Source organism: Hippopotamus amphibius, chromosome 12, assembly GCF_030028045.1.
Source record: "Hippopotamus amphibius kiboko isolate mHipAmp2 chromosome 12, mHipAmp2.hap2, whole genome shotgun sequence".
Lineage (NCBI taxonomy): Eukaryota > Metazoa > Chordata > Mammalia > Artiodactyla > Hippopotamidae > Hippopotamus > Hippopotamus amphibius.
The window spans coordinates 68,735,153-68,751,710 of NC_080197.1; the positions used below are offsets into that span (position 1 = coordinate 68,735,153).

The 16,558-nt window shown below is 33.6% G+C and overlaps 1 protein-coding gene and 1 pseudogene across 4 annotated transcripts in view; both read right to left on the reverse strand.

Annotated features, from left to right (window-relative positions):
• ATF7IP (activating transcription factor 7 interacting protein) overlaps positions 1-16,558 on the reverse strand; it is a 179,999-nt gene that overhangs the window by 136,982 nt on the left and 26,459 nt on the right. Inside the window, exon 1 of one of the 4 annotated variants that reach the window (XM_057702208.1) lies at positions 8,584-8,815. The exons of the other annotated variants lie outside the window; for them this stretch is intronic. The gene's annotated coding sequence lies outside the window, so the exon portion shown is untranslated. Of the gene's footprint in view, positions 1-8,583; positions 8,816-16,558 lie in introns of those variants that run through there. 4 annotated transcript variants of the gene reach the window in all.
• LOC130834208 (small nucleolar RNA SNORA70) lies at positions 220-347 on the reverse strand (annotated as a pseudogene).

The window sequence follows — 16,558 nt, forward strand, 5'->3', positions numbered from 1 at the left end:
GGAGATGTGGATTTTCCGGCGGCCAAGGAACTTGAACTTGGCCCTGCGGAGGGCCTCAATCACACGCTCCTTGTTCTGCAGCTTGATACGGATGGACATTATGACTTGGCCAATGTGGACCCTGGCCACTGTGCCCTGGGGCTTTCTGAAGGCACTGCACATACCTGTCTGGAGCCTAGACTGGGGGCAGCATGCCAGTCATGAATGTCCCCTGGAAAGGGCTGTCTCCAAGGTCCCTTAGGGCAACCTGTACAGGCAACAGGCTACATACAATACTGAGGAGGCTGCTGTTTGCAGGCATTGCACAAGTCAATGGTTTCTTATATATGACCCAAGAGAACAAGCAACAAAAGGAAAAAAAAAAAAAAAGATCAATTGGACTTCATAAAAATTAAAAACCTTTGTGCTGCAAAGACACCACCAAGACAGTGAAAAGATAACTCATTCAATGGGAGGAAATATTTGCAAATAATATACCTGACAAGAGCCTGTATCTACTAGAATATATAAAATCTGTTACGACTCAATAATAATAAAACAACCCAATTTAAAAATGAGCAAAAGACCTGAATAGATATTTCTCCAAAGATAAGCCAATAAGCAACAAGTATAAAAAGATGCTCAACATCATTAGTCATCACAGAAATGCAAACCAAAACCACAATAAAGTAACAGTTCACACACACAAGGATGGCTATATTCAACACATGAAGTAACAGAAACAGCAAAATAGCAAAAGATGTAGAGAAACTAGAATCCTCATACAACGCTGGTGGGATTGTAAAATGGAGCAGGTGCTCTGGAAAACAGGCTGGCAGTTCTTCAACAGTGTTACCATAAAACCTACCAATTCCACTCCTAGGTATATATAGCCACAAAAAACAAAAACATGTCCATGCAAACACTTGTACACAAATGCTCACAGAAGCACTACTCACAATAACCTAAAAGTGTCTATTCATAATAGCCATAATAACTGAGGTGTCCAGCAACTGATAGATAAAATGTGGTATATCCATTAAAATGGAATATTATCTGGCCATTAAAAGGAATGGTGGCACAGTAGTTAAGAACCCACCTGCCAACGCAGGGGACATGGGTTCGATCCCTGCTCTGGGAAGATCCCACATGCCACAGAGCAACTAAGCCTGTGCAGCACAACTACTGAGCCTGTGCTCCAGAGTCCACGAGCCACAACTACTGAGCCCATGCACCGCCACTACTGAAGCCCACATGCCTAGAGTCCATCCTCCACAACAAGAGAAGCCACCACAATAAGAAGCCCGCGCACCAAGAAGCCCACGCACCATGGTGAAGAGTTGCTCCTACTCTCCGCACACAGCAACAAAGACCCAACACAACCAGTAAGTTAAAAAAGAAATAAATTAATTTAAAAAATAAATAAAATGTACTAAAATTTAAAAAAAAAAGGAATGAAGTACTGATAAATGTTACTTCATGGACAGACCTTGAAAACTTGCTCAGTGGCAGAAGCCCATCACAAAAGGCCACATACTGAATAACTTTATATGAAATGTCCAAAACAGGCAAATCTACAAAGACAGAAAGTAGGTTAGTGGTTGGCTAGGGTTGGGGGTTGGGGAAGAAATGACAAATGGCTGCTCAAGGGTACAGGATTTCTTTATAATGTAATAAAAATGTTCTAAAATTAATCGTGGTAATGGTTGCACAATTGTGTGAATATTTTAAAAACCACTGAGTTATATACTTTAAACGAGTGAATTGTATGGTATGTAAACTAGATTTCAGTATACCTGTTATTTTTTTTTTTTTTTTGATAGCAAAACTAGAATTGAGTACTTTTTCATTTATTTTTAATCTATCACTTTTACTGGGTCACATTTTCAACATGGATAAAACAACTATACCAAAAGAACTGAGTACTGGTTCCTACTTTAGGGAATTTACAGTTCTAGGCCAACAAGTATACCTGTGATTATGCTAGTAATAAAAGGCAATATACAGAAAATAACAGCAATTCTGTTCTCCATGCATTCATCTTAGATAAGCCAGTTACTTTTCTTCCCTTTCCTAAATGGACATAATTCTATGGTATGTTTATCTCCCAGGATGGTAATAATGGGCACAAGATATTCATGTAAGATAAAAGAACAAAACAAATTTTATCAACAAAAAAAACAGTACCGAGCATGGTGCAAGTGAACACTCCAAGTACATATATGAATAAAGTCTTCTACACATGTAAAATTCAACTAACCACCTTTACCTAAAGGACTAGGAAGTCTTAAGTGAAACAGGAGCATTCTCTTTTATTATAAATTGGCACTACACTCTAAGGCCTTAACATGCAATTAATGATAAACTTATTTACAAATGAGGTATACTTACTGAACTTTCTGGAGTTACATAAGGCTCCAGAAAGTCACATTTTACCAACATTGTCTTTATTCACTATGAAGTGTCTTACCACTGTATTTACCAGTACTTTACATGTATCTTTCTAGGGGAGGTAATGGGGGGGATGGGTGAAACAGGTGAAAGGGATCAAGAGGTACGAACTACAAGTTTTAAAATAAATAAGTCACAGGGAAGTAATGTCACAGCACAGAGAATATAGTCAATAATACTGTAATAACTTTGTATGGAGTATTACCTATAATAATATAAATTATATGTTTTACACCTGAAACTAATATAAAATTGTAAGTCAACTATACTTCAATTAAAAAAAAAAAATAATAATTAGTATAAATGGACTGTAATACCTATATTTATATAGGTTTAATGAAACACTTTGGCATATCTCATCATGTACTTAGTATAAGATTAATATATCTTAAGTGCCCAAGTTTTGAGTGAGAAAACATCTTAAAATATGCTGGTATAATGACGTACTTCAGAGGTCATTTAACAAAAGAACAAAAAATAAAGTAAGTAGCCTGGAATAATATTAATGAGCTACATAGCATTTGGCATATAGTATACACTTAATAAATACTGACTAAAAGAATAATGGACTATATACATACAACTAAAATCAAAAATAATTCTTAAGCGAAAAAACTAAATTATTCTTTTATAAAGCAAAGGTAGTAACCCAGAATATTTCTGACAAAATTGCAAACTAACATGCTGGTATGGTCACATACAGCAGGTTTACAAACAGAGGTCAACCTTCCTTTGAGAAGTCAAAATGCTTCTTTACTAACAAAAAGTAACACATGCCCACTTACCAAAATGCTGCCTCTGACAGGGTGCACTACATAGCACCATGAAAATTAATCTAATCTGACATGAAAGGCATTTTTCAAGGCTTATAAAACTTGTTTAGATAGTTGATTTTACATTTCAAAAAATAAAATACAGTTTGGAAAATCTACTTTTGCTTATTACTACACAATGATGAAAATCCTCTTTAAAATAAACATACCCCAAAGGAAAACCCCTGCAGCCATCTTATCAGTTCTGTCACTGCAACAGAAACTGAAATACAATTTGCATAGTCACTGTGGTTGGCTAAAGAAAGCAGTTTCATGTAACCAATCAGAAAGCTAGAAATTGGGCAATGACAGGAGGAGAAATTTTTAATCTGCCTGGCAACAGCCTAAAAATAGAAACAATATGCTAGTATGAATCCCAGAATAGATGTGAATATAGGAGCAAAACCACCAGCAAAAACACTTTATTTTCTTGGGGAAAAAGATGTGCCTTGCATTTCATTATATAGAATATTAATTTGGAACTTTTTCTTACAAGTGGCAATTAAAGAAAAGTGAATGCTACGGAAAATTAATGGGCCACTTTCAAGTTACAAGCCATTGTCCATATTATTTTACTTATATATGTACGTATATGTGTATCCACATATATATGTAAGTGTTCTTTTTTCAGGAGAAAAATGAAGTACTTTAATCATAGTTCTTACATCTCTAAACGTCTAAAATCTCTCAAAATCTGAACAGCACTGCATTTTTTTCTAACACTTTTCCCTGCAATCATTTGAGACTCTTACTTAATGGTAAAAGACTATTTATTGTGTATTAAGAATACAAAGATTAAATAATTTATCAAAGCAGATCTCTAAATAGGGTGGGGATTATCCCTTATTTATTTTTGACACAAACTTGTTCCAACATACAGTTAGTAGTGTCTTCCACACAACAGACATTCAATAATTGTTTTCTCAAACTAAAACAATTCCTGTCAATGAGGAAAACAAACCATCTTATTGTTCACGTCAAGTAAAAGCTAAACATGTAAATACATAATCTGTAAAATACTTCTATTTTTGGTTTTTCAATTTTGTCTAATGTGGGATAATATTAAAGCTGACAACACTTGACTTTTCTTATTCTGTTACCCAAATAAAAGAATGTTTTTCATCATTCTAACTTTCCAACCTAATTATGCTTAGTATGCATGTTTCCTTGTATGTAACAAATTTACTCTGGAGAAATCTTAATTCCTAAAGATGGCAAACAATGTGCAGTCTAATGTAATAACTATGGAGATTATGGGCTACTGAGGAATGACCAAATTTAAAAATAAATAAATAAAAGGAAAATAAAGAGAAAAGGAAAAAGAAAGGAGAAAAAAACTTCTTAATTTCAACAATTTAAATTATAGCTGCTGAGCTGAAAGGCTGGTTAGACAATCAAATCATATTAAGACAAATGCTACTTAATCAAAGTTCATGTTCTATACATTTCTTATATCAAACCCTCCATCAATATGTTTTAATGAAGTGGTAAATTAACTTTAAGATGTTTTCTTTGGTCAAAAAGTAAATTCATATATTTGATACTAGGAAAGTCTAAAAACTTCATTAAGAAAATTACATGTAAAGGACTTATTTTAATAAAGCTTAGAAACAATGTCTTTAAAACATATAAAAATGCAGAAAAGTTTTAAGTAACAAAAAAGAGCTCCAGTGAAGGACGAAGAAACATCAAATGAGCAATCCATTGAGTAGTATATCCTTTTAATCAAGACATTTAAGGATAGCTAGATCATAAAATTAAGTTTAACCGAGCCTTTAAAAACATAAATACTATTATTGTAAACACTGGTCTGAATGAAAAGTAACTTAGCATATTGTCTTATTTATTTTTCTTAATGTTGTATTTACATGGACTTGAATATCCAGATCTAAGTACAATTGTATTCACATCTTTAAGATAACTTAAATCTTATATGTACATAGATCTTGTTTACTTAACTGAACAAATAAACTATAATCCTCATCACAAAGGAAAGCAGTATGAATTAACCTATGAGTTACAATTAGTGGGGGAGAATATAACAAATGGGTCAAAATTTGATAACAAGACACAATAAGTGGGAAAAAGTATTTTATAATTCCAGATATTAAGTTAAATATCACTTCAGATACACATCTCAGCACTTCATATTTTCTTAGGTATTATTTAAAGCAGTTATACTACTTTTTTAGTTTTACTTATATTGGCCAGTTTTATTTCAAGAGAACAGAAAAAGCATGAGGTTTGCAGAATATTATTCAAAGTAAACATTTTATCACACACCAATCAGAATTTTGGGGGGACTGAATAATCAATTGCACCTTGGTGTTAAAAATCAGTACAGCAACTAAAACGCCCTGGAGAAGTTTAGATACATTCCAGAAACATCACCCTCCATCTCTCCATTCTCTTCCCCATCTCTAGACTCTCCCCTCCAACAACTCACAGGAATTTAAAATGTCACCTGAGAACCAGATGTTCTGTGGCCCTAGCCTATGTGTACAGAAGTCTAACTTTAATACCAAATATAACTAAACCAAAAGAAGTAGCCTAATCTTCTTTCATATCCCAGAGGAAACTCAAATTCTTCTTTGTACCTATAATTTTTTTCTTCTGTAACAAAGCAATATTGCTAGTATGTTATCCCTGTGTAGATCTAACTAAAATTATATTTACCACAACTTTCTGAGCTAATCTTATTTGCAAATCTATATCTTTCTTCAGTTAGAATTTAAGAAAAAGAAAGTTATGCTTTTGATAACAAGATCCCTCCTGCGCATACAACTCAGAATGGACCAACACCCCTCCAGGGAGCAAAAAAAAGAAAAATTACATTCCCAAATGTAATTACATCCCCAAATGTTCCTAAAAGGCTTAGTTACACAGGTTGGGCTATCAGAAGCTACTATCAAAAGTTTGTGATGTATTTTAAGAAAATACAGAGTTCCTTTACCCAAAATCAAGGATTCTCACTTTGTTTCCTCTTTCAGAGCCTAAAAGAATCTGCAGATCTGACCAAAAAACACTATATTTTGCAAACATTCTTAAACTCTCTCCTCCTAACCATCAGATCAAATAAACCGATGTTTTCCACCCATTCTATTGAACCAACATACTGACAAGTATAGTGAGATCTCAAGTTCTTCTGCCCTCATCTAAATCTGTTCATATTAGGTGTGCTTGCTACTGAATTCAGTTGTATGTTTTTACTTGAAATTACATAATACAATTAAACTTTGTGCAAGCTAATGAAATATGAGTGCAAAAAACCAAAGAGCTGTTAGATCTACATCACATAAGAGAGAATAATGCAGAAAAAACACATATTGGAGAGTTGGCTTAGGCAAATCATTTAACATCTTTATGTCTGAAGTTTTCCATGTTGAATAAATGGAAAACAAATTAGAAGACCTGAGAGAATCCTTAAATTCTGATTCTTAAATTTTAATGAATTCCATTCTAAAACCCATGGCTTTACTGAGAAATGGCAAGGATAGCTTGGTGTATTCACGCATTTATCAAATGCCCACAGGGTCACTATTATAGGACAATTTTTAAGACACTAAAGAAACAATGCATTTAAAAGTATAAAAATATAGCCAAAAATTAGTGTTACTACATGTAGATTTAAACACGAATGTGGAAAAGAAATACAGGCAGTAATACAACGGGTGGAAACCCTTCTATGAGAATGGCCATGAAAATTAGAAGTACTCTATTTTCCATTAACTGCCATCTCTCCAATATAGACCACTTACTCCTAATAATCAAAAGCAGGCTTTCAAATGTGTAATTACAAACAAGACCTCTACAGAGCTCTTACTGTCTTCCTGATAGGGTTAGTACACCCAATTTTTATAAGCCAGATTTCTGAAAACTGACTCTGCATAAAGAATAACTTAAATTCAAATGGGAGGGGAAAAAAAGGGTATGCCTTTCTTACCAATCTCAATTTCAACTGCACTTCTGCTCATAACCCTATTTCTAATTCAGTTATATCCACAAGACTTCACAAGTAGTTGCTAAGCAACAGCAACATGCTGAGTTCAGGGCCATTGGAAATCTGGCTGTCTGCCACATTAAAATATTTAACTGAGCCTAGAGCCTCCAGAATTTAAAAAGAAGAAAAGGAAAGAAAGGGAAAAGAAAGGGGGCGGGGGAGGAGGGAAGTTAAAAAGCCCAAAGGAATACAATGATAAATGCAATAAGCCACCAAGCTCTTCTCAAGAGGTCACAAATTCAGATCAAAGACCTTATTTGGCTGTTTTCAAATATTTATTATATTTCTCTACGAAGTTTTTTTATCATCTTTTGAATGTCGGAATAAAGACTCTGAAGCTATTCTACTGGAGAAGACGTGATTAGCCACGTCACTGTTAATGGCATAACAACTGACTCAGTAACATATTGTACAAAGAATAGCCCTAAAATATAAAAAAATTTTTAAAAATTTAAAAAAAAACAGAATAGCCCTTGGAGAGACTAGGCGAGCAGTCCGTAGGAAATGACTGAGGCTTCCTACGCTAGATCTTTAAGGCCCGGAGGCAAAAAAACCATACATGCTCATCAAAGTACTCTACCCCCTGTAGGCCTGGTTAACTACTAAGTGAAGAGAAATTTTCTACCCCAAACTGCACTATTTTTACATTTTAAGCACCTCTTAATAATTAAAAAATTAAGCATATTCAGAAAAGTATTAACCTAAAAATTAACTCAATTTTCAATAGAAACTGAAAAGGCACTGAATATGTTTCAACGTTCAATCACTGATAAAAATGAAAATTAAGAACATAAAGATTGCTCCTTTAGCTGATAATGGCTACTTCAAACCAACAGAAACTTTACATTTAGTAGTAAAACACCACAGGCATTTCCATTAAAGGCAAAAACAAGTGTGATACTACAAGGATAAGTCAAGAATTATCTGCACTCCGGTTATATTAAAACTTCTGTAAATTCTACAGCCAGAGTGAGGATAATTTTTGACTCACCCTCCTATATTCACACACTTATTTTTCTAGAAATCCTGACCAAAGCAGTAAGGGCTCAAAAACCGAAGATATAAAGAAGAAAACATTTAATTCAGAATAGCAAGAAAAAAGGTACCCAGAAACATTAACATATAAGAAAAAGATTCACAAAGCTACGAAAATACGTGAAATATTAGAACTATGTCGGGTATATGACTCAATGAAGAAAAATATCAAAGGCACAGAAAAGTACTACAAGTAACCACACGTTTTGTGAAATACTCGAAAGACAAAAAGCATAGTAGGCTCGCACCCCGGCCCTGCGCAAGCACTGAACTTGCTTCCTTCCCTCCTCCGCTCGCCCCGTCTACCGTTCTCTTCTCTCGGTGCTGATCTGCTATCTCGGGATCTGCAGTGCGCGCTATCTCGGGATCTGCAGTGCGCGCCGGCGCTGCACTCAATCGGGGTGCCTTCCGCCACCGGTGCGCCAATCGGCGGGCGGCAGGGTGCCTGCTTCGCGGCTGCGCCACCGAATAGGCGGGGCTCTCAGCCCGGGGGTGGGAGGCGGGCCTACCGCTCAGCTACGAGGTGGCGGAGGAGCAGCTCCAGGTTTAAAAAAAAAGAAAAAAAGCATAGTGATATGGGATTAGTACCCAAAATAAAAAAGAACATCTATTAGAATAAAAAGGACAAGAAATTCAAAAGAAAAGTATGAAAAGAATCAAACAAGCAATTCATAAAAGAAATGTTAGAAAAAAATGTTCAACTTCAAAATAATTAGAGAAAAACAAAACAAAGAGAAAATACATTTTTTAAATATCATATTGGCAACTACTTATTGTTACCAATAATGTACACCAATAGGTAGCATCATACACTGGTGGTAGAAAACTTCAGTGTCATAACTGTTTTCAGGGGCAAATAAGCAGGAACTGTGAATCACTTTGACACACCAAAAACACTTTGAGATATCCAGTTTAAGATACACTAATAATATGTTTTTAAAAGATAATGTATCAGGATACCTACTGCTGGGCTGTAATAGCAAACAAACAAATTTAACATCCATCACTAATAGTTTAAAAAAAAAAAAAAAAAGGAGCATCCACACTAAAAACACTAAGAATGCGGTAAATCTCTTTCATAGGTGTGAATATTAAGTGTACAACAAGCAGCTACAGAATTCATAGTACTTAATAATACAAACACTGAAGCCAGACATACCTCTTTGAATACTGGTAAGATCCCTCCCTCCTTAAGTTTCCTGTCCAAGATACTTATTCTCTCCTTGCCTCAGTATCTTCATCTACAAAACTGAGACTATTATAATGCCTGTCCTTATGAAAATGTTATGGGGATTAAATGAGAATGTAAATAGAAAATTCTTAGACATATAAGGATGTGTTTCCAGTATTTATGCAATTATGTTCTAAAACACAAAATAATACATTTCTAAACATTTATATATGCATACGAGTGATATTTCAAAGTCTGGAATGATAAATGTTAAACTAGTTACAGCAGTTCACTTGGGGAGAAGACAATAGAATGGAAACATAGACTTTCACTTAAGACCTGATATATCAGTTTCAATTTTGAAATAAAAACACATTCATATGATTTTTATCTTAAGAGTTAAGCTCATTCAACTTTCCCCAATCTCTTTCATGCTAATGCTAAACCAGGGCAGCAGTGATATTTATGAATGTGAACAGGGTAATGACCCACACAGACACTAAGCTCCAGAAGAGACAGAGAAGGCTACCATTCAAAACACAAATTCCCAGTATATGCCATGAACCGCAAGTGCAACCTCCCTCACAATCACTTGGGTGAGCATCTACCCAAAGTAAAATAGGAAAACTCAAACACAAAAACTAGTACAATCAATTAAAAATTGTGTGTAGGGGGGATTATACAAAGGAAAAACAGAAAGCTAAGAGACATGGAGGATATACCCAGAAGCAACAACTTTCACCAAAGAGGAGTTATAGAAAAAAAGAATTGAGAAAAAAAAAAAGAAGAAAAAAAAATTCACAGAACTTAAAAAAAAAAAAATCTGTAGAAAACATCTGCTAATTACCAAAACAGACTAAAATTAAAACAAGAAAAAAAAAAGTTTTTAACACTTAGACATATTGTGTTAAGATTTCAGAAAACCAATATGAGGAAATGCTAATAACAGAGTTTTTTTTATAGTCATTTTTAACTGCAAAGGAATAAGAATTAAACTGACATCAGACTTGTCATCAGCAATACTAATGTTGAAATAAACAATAATATCCTCAAAGTTCAGGGGAAAAGTTATTTTTAGCCTAGAATCCTACCATCAGAAAATCAACAAGGATAGAAAAACTAAAGGTATTACTTCTGAGCAAAGACTGAGGAAACTGATTATTGCTAACATAATTATATAAAGATATACTACAGATACAAGACAGCAAAAGACCCTAAGAAGAAACTCAGATAAGAGAAATCACAATGCTCCATAAAACAAGTAAAACTCATGGAAAGACTGAAATAATTGAGGACCCACCATCTTTAAAACAAATATTCTGGAATCAAAAGCCAAGATAATTACAAAATGGGAATTAATGGACTTAGAGATTGTGGAATATGGCACAAAAACAAACTATCATCTAAAAATAACTTGGGTTTCAAGCGGGGTAAAATAACAAAAAATCATCAAATATGTGCTGTAAAAAAGAGACATACCTTATAAAAAAAATAGCATAAAAGTTGATAACTAGGGGATGAAAAATAATACATGAGGCAAATACTAACCAAAAAAAGAAAAAAGAAAAAAAGGTAAGTATACATATAAAACCTACATGTAACACATTAAAAAAAAAAATCACATTGAAAATCAAGTACTGGGGTGAAAAAGATATTTCTAATTAATAAAAGGTACAATCCACTAGAAACATTATCTTTGATGTACCTAAATAATATCACTTCAAATCACATAAAGCAAAACCACATTTTTAAAAATTCAAGAAGACTAATAAATCCATAAAGACATACCTTTTTCTAAAATCTACAGATGAAAAAAATACATAAAAAAAGCATTTCTCAATTAACATGCTAGAAAAATAGAAAAATAGAATTGTATATCCAAAAAACCCAGAATACTAATTTTTTATGAACAAAATCAACATACGTTAATATTGACTGTGCATGTGGTGACAAGGAAATATTAATAAAACAAAGACCACCCCCCCCCCAAAAAAATTACACAAGGCCACATTCTCTGGCCGTGACATAATACAGTTAGATAAACAATAATGAAATGAAAAGGAAAGTTATCTCCTTACGAATTAAAAAACAAAAACAAAAAAAATTCTGGATTAAGGAGGAAGTCAGTGGTAAAATAATAAAAACGACTTAGGTATTAACAAAATACAACCCAGGGAATTCAACTAAAATGATACTCTGGAGAAAACCTTAAATGCATATATTAATAAAAAAGCACAAACTCAAAAATGCTAGTAAAAGATATAAACCCAAACCAAGTAGTTTCAATAAAAATTGAAAATTATCATGGGCAACTCAATAAAACAACAAGCAATCAATGATACCAAAAGCCACTTCTTTGAAAAGACTACTAAAAGGAGGAATATATAGCAAGAAGAATCAAAAGAAAGAATAATAAACAATATGAGAAATATGAAGAAAATATAACCACAAATATAAGGTAATACACTTGGTTCAAATATTTAAATATAGTAAATGTTATCAATGGAATACATGAAAAAGACAGGGATTTTAGTTTAGCACAAACTCAATAAAACTCAACAGGGGGAGGTGGCTGCCAAAAATGTCAATGCAGAGTTAAACTGCAGAACAGAAGTACATAGAGAAAAGGGACATTTTTAGTAATACATTTACTTACTTATGAGCATCATAGATAAAGAGAGACTTTTAAAAACAGTAGTATAAACAAGAAGATGACCAGGCTAAAGAATGACCTAGAACAATGCAGTGTGTGAGGAAATGTTGGGGAAATGGAGGATATTTAGCCTAGAAAATGCAAGGGAATTTTAATGGCTTTCTTTAAATAGTGCAGATCTGTTATGTAAAAAAGATAGATACACAGAGAGACAGACACAAGGTAGAGGGCAGGAACAAAACAATGAAAGGCCAATTTTGTCTCAAAATCTGCAAATGTTAATTTTTTCAGGTGTCCAACAAAAGGAACTGCCTTACTGAAATTAAAGCCTCTCTCTTCTGTCATTAGAAAGGCTGAACAGAAGCTACATAATTACCTGTCAGATATACCAAACAGTAGACTCCTGGGCAAAGTGTGATGTTAGAACTACTAGATCACTTAGGTCCATTTCACTTCGAAGATTTTATAAGTCTACACTGCTTGCTTTTGTTACGTAACAGGTACACAAAAACTAAAAACTCAGATTTTATCCCCCAGATTTTGGGATCACATAAATTCAATCTCAATAGTTGCAAAGATTACACATGTTTATGCTCGTGGCTTTTATTTTTGTCTTACATGCTTCCTTTTAGGTTTTTCTTCTCTATAGACAGATTACTCCTCTGTCTTACTTTCCATCATCTTTCTTTCCCATGACCCCCAACTCTAATATCAATCAATAAATTCCCTCCTTTTTCTTGGTCTAACAACTCCTTGCCTCTTTACCTATATATAGATAAACCAGTCAGTCTATCTCCACTGTCTTCCCAGCCCAACATTCTTCCAAACAATGGCTCAAGAGAAGTCTGAAAATATTTCCCAAATGTACTCTCCACACCAGAACACATCCAATCTCATTCTCCCATCTAACCTCAAGCACATTAATCAAAATTGATATATTTCTTCTATCACCATTTCTCCAATCCTAGTGAAATTGTTTAGAGGAAAAACACCCACAAACATACATTTTTATACTTCAACAGAACATACATTAAAACAATAATTTTAAAAATCCCAGGCAATATTGTCAAAAGGCAACAGGAAATAAGTTCGTGCCCCTGAAACATGAGTGTGCCTTCTATTACAGCTGGCCTCTAGTTTTTAAGTACTCAACCACACAGTAGTTAATAAAGGAGGAACTACCTTTCAGAATCTAGAGAACTGAAGTCCCACCTAAAACTAACACTTTGAGGTTGCAGAAAGAACCTGCTATTTAATTCCCAGAGAAGAAGGCAAAGGCAGAGAACTGCCTAATCTAATTCCTTTCTTCGACTTCCCTAAACTAGCCTCACTACCACTCTTCGCTTCATCCAACTTCCTCACCTCCACACTCTCATCCCCCTAAAATTATTATATCAATCAGTAATATATTTTATCACTGGCCATACTGATATCCGTATGCATTTCTTTATAAAATTCAATCTTCACATCTTTACAGTAATGATTATATATTCTTTATACAGTTCTTTATTTTTATTTCAAATGAGATTTTTCTGTATGCAATTTTCCAGACATACAAAAAAAGAGTAATATAACAAATGCCTGGGCACCTTTCACCTAGCTTAAGAAATAAAATATTAGACTCAATGGAATTTCTAATTAATACATTCATGTTAGTTTTAAATTCTTAAATTCACTTCATAAAATGGTGATAAATTTAAATATGCGGAAATGGAAACAAGGGTGGTAGAGAAACCTTGACCATATTATATACATAAATATCTAACTGGCATACATTAGATAATGTGGGTATATATATAAATATACATTATCTAATGTATGCCAATGAGCTGCTTGTGAAAACACAAGCATTCTGATTTTGATGACGTCAAAGGGGTACATTTAAACTAAAACTTTATAGTTTAGTAAGGTTACAAAAATGTCATTGCTCTATATGTACCAGTTGGTGTCACTACAACTGAGAACACTGTAACAGGACTATAATGAAAAGAGACCTAAAACTGATTTCTATGTCATATGAACATATTGTATGCATGAGTAATATTCATATATGAAGCCCACTGTTAATTTCAATTCGAACCTGAGGAAAATTAGAGAAGATGAAAATAATATTCTCTTAAAAATCAAATCCAAATATGACATTCAGAATCTCCTGAAAATTAACATTAAACAATCTACTAATCCTGGTATTACTAAAACTAAAAACAAACAAAAAATCTTCCCAAAGGTGAGAGACAGATATAAGGCCTGAGGAGGTAGGGTAGGCAGAAGGATTATCACAGAAAAAGGACCTGAATCTCTTACCTGTGGGCAGCTTGATACTGTGAAAAAGACTTCCTCTTCTGTTAACCACTGCTACTCAGTTCATTTGTATAAGCATTAAAAGCTAATGCAGATTTCTAGATCAGCCTTTTTGAGCCTAAATTCCTTGTTTGGTACATATTCATCAAAAAAAAAAGAAGAAGAAGAATAGGAATACAGTAGATTGGCTACATATTAAAATTCCTTTCAAACAGTGGTTCACATCTGTTGTGTAGTTTGTGCAGCAAACATTCCATCAACCACAAAAGCCAGAAAACATCAGACAGGATGTCAATGAAGCTCACAGAACACTCAACGTACATCTTCCAAAGGACTGTTGCAAGTGAAGATGCCTAGAATCAGAATTCTTTTGTATCGCTTTCTATGCTGCCAACTATTAGGTCTGTAGCAACTGTGTGCAGTTAGGTACCTCCCACATATTACCCAATGGAATCAACAGGGATAAATCTATAAAAGCAGAATAGAAACTTAAAAGGCTTATAATAGCTTCTCACTATTCCACATATTCACTGGCAATTGTGGAGGTCTCAGTACTCTATTCTAATGCATCAACCCTGTTCTTTCAGTCCAAAAGGCTGCATTCTTATGCATTCCAAACAGAAAATCCATGACACATATTATTTGCTGCCCTAGCACAGCCAGACTGCAGTTACAGCTAGCTGGCGCCAGTAAGAACAATTTACATAAAACAGTCCTCATTTCATGACCAAACTAAAGAGGAATACTGCTGAGTAAACCCTCCCCCATTCGTTCCCCAACAAGCACTGACTGGTTCTAGAATATATCTAGTTATCTATTTACTAAGATGATTAAAATCCAGGTAATAAGAAAAAATCAACTTATAGTTCTTCTATAACTGAAATCCTACCCCCACCACACCAAAAATATTTTTAACCCCCAGAGATATTCAAAAGCCTTAGTTTATTTGTGGCATAGACCAATAATGATTACATACATCCAATGATTACTATTTTTAATAATCATTACAAATATAAATTATAATTCATATTAGCTAAAAGCTGTCCTCATTCTACTCTACAGCTGCCTTTCAAATTTTAACTAATCACTTAAATAGTAAATGATCATTAAACAGATGTGTTCTTAGAACCATACTGCTTTATACGTCACCAAATAATAAGACAATACATCTTCAGGTATCACTATTATGATGTTTAAATAATTCAACATATTTACCACTGGTTAATACTACTAAAGCATGCACTCAATATCAAAACTCAGGCATGTCATATTACAAATATCTACACAAGAACATATTTTGTGTGGCATATTCTTTTTGAACCTAAATCATTTGTGTATTGTTTTAACTGGCCAGATCTGACTGGGCCAGAGTTGTCATTATTGATGAAAGTCCTTTGTTCATATTTTTTTTAATAGTTACTTTATGACCTGCTAATAAATAATTCTATACCTCCACTTCTATTTTTCCACTATCTTATTGAGTTTAAATATATTAAATTTCATTTTCAAATAATAAATGAGAAACCAGTTTAGTGCCACATCTTAAATGGTAATAAAATGAAAAGAAGCATTTAATATTTTAACTACGGGTTATCCAAAACATGTTCCTTGTTTTTTAATCTTATTTTCAACTGTCTTAAAACATAGGTCTTAAATTATCCTTATTACACATAATAAGGCTCTAAATAGGGGAATGATAAAGCTATATATCAACAGGAATTGGTAGACTTCTAATATGTGGATAATCCTATATGTTACCAACATTATCTCTGATAAGCAGTAGTAGATTTCCTCAAACAACTATATTTTCTTCTTAGGATCTGGACAGGGACAAACATATAACAAGATGGTGTAACTTCACATAGCAGACACTGTATAACTAACACTTGGTGGGAGGAAAGATCTTATGCCAAAAGAACAATTGATCATAAAATTGCAGAGTTGGAAATCATTTAAGTATTGTATTCCTGCCAGTTTTAATTTTGCTTCTTCCTGCTCTCTTTCTACTTGATACACACAACTCCGTAAATAAAAAAGTACTTTAAAATCAAAGGACCTAAAATCCTTTAGATCAGCATAAAATATGTTAATAACAAGTATTTAGATACTATTTTTTAAAGCCAAATAAGTTAAACAATCCCCTGACAATGAATTAA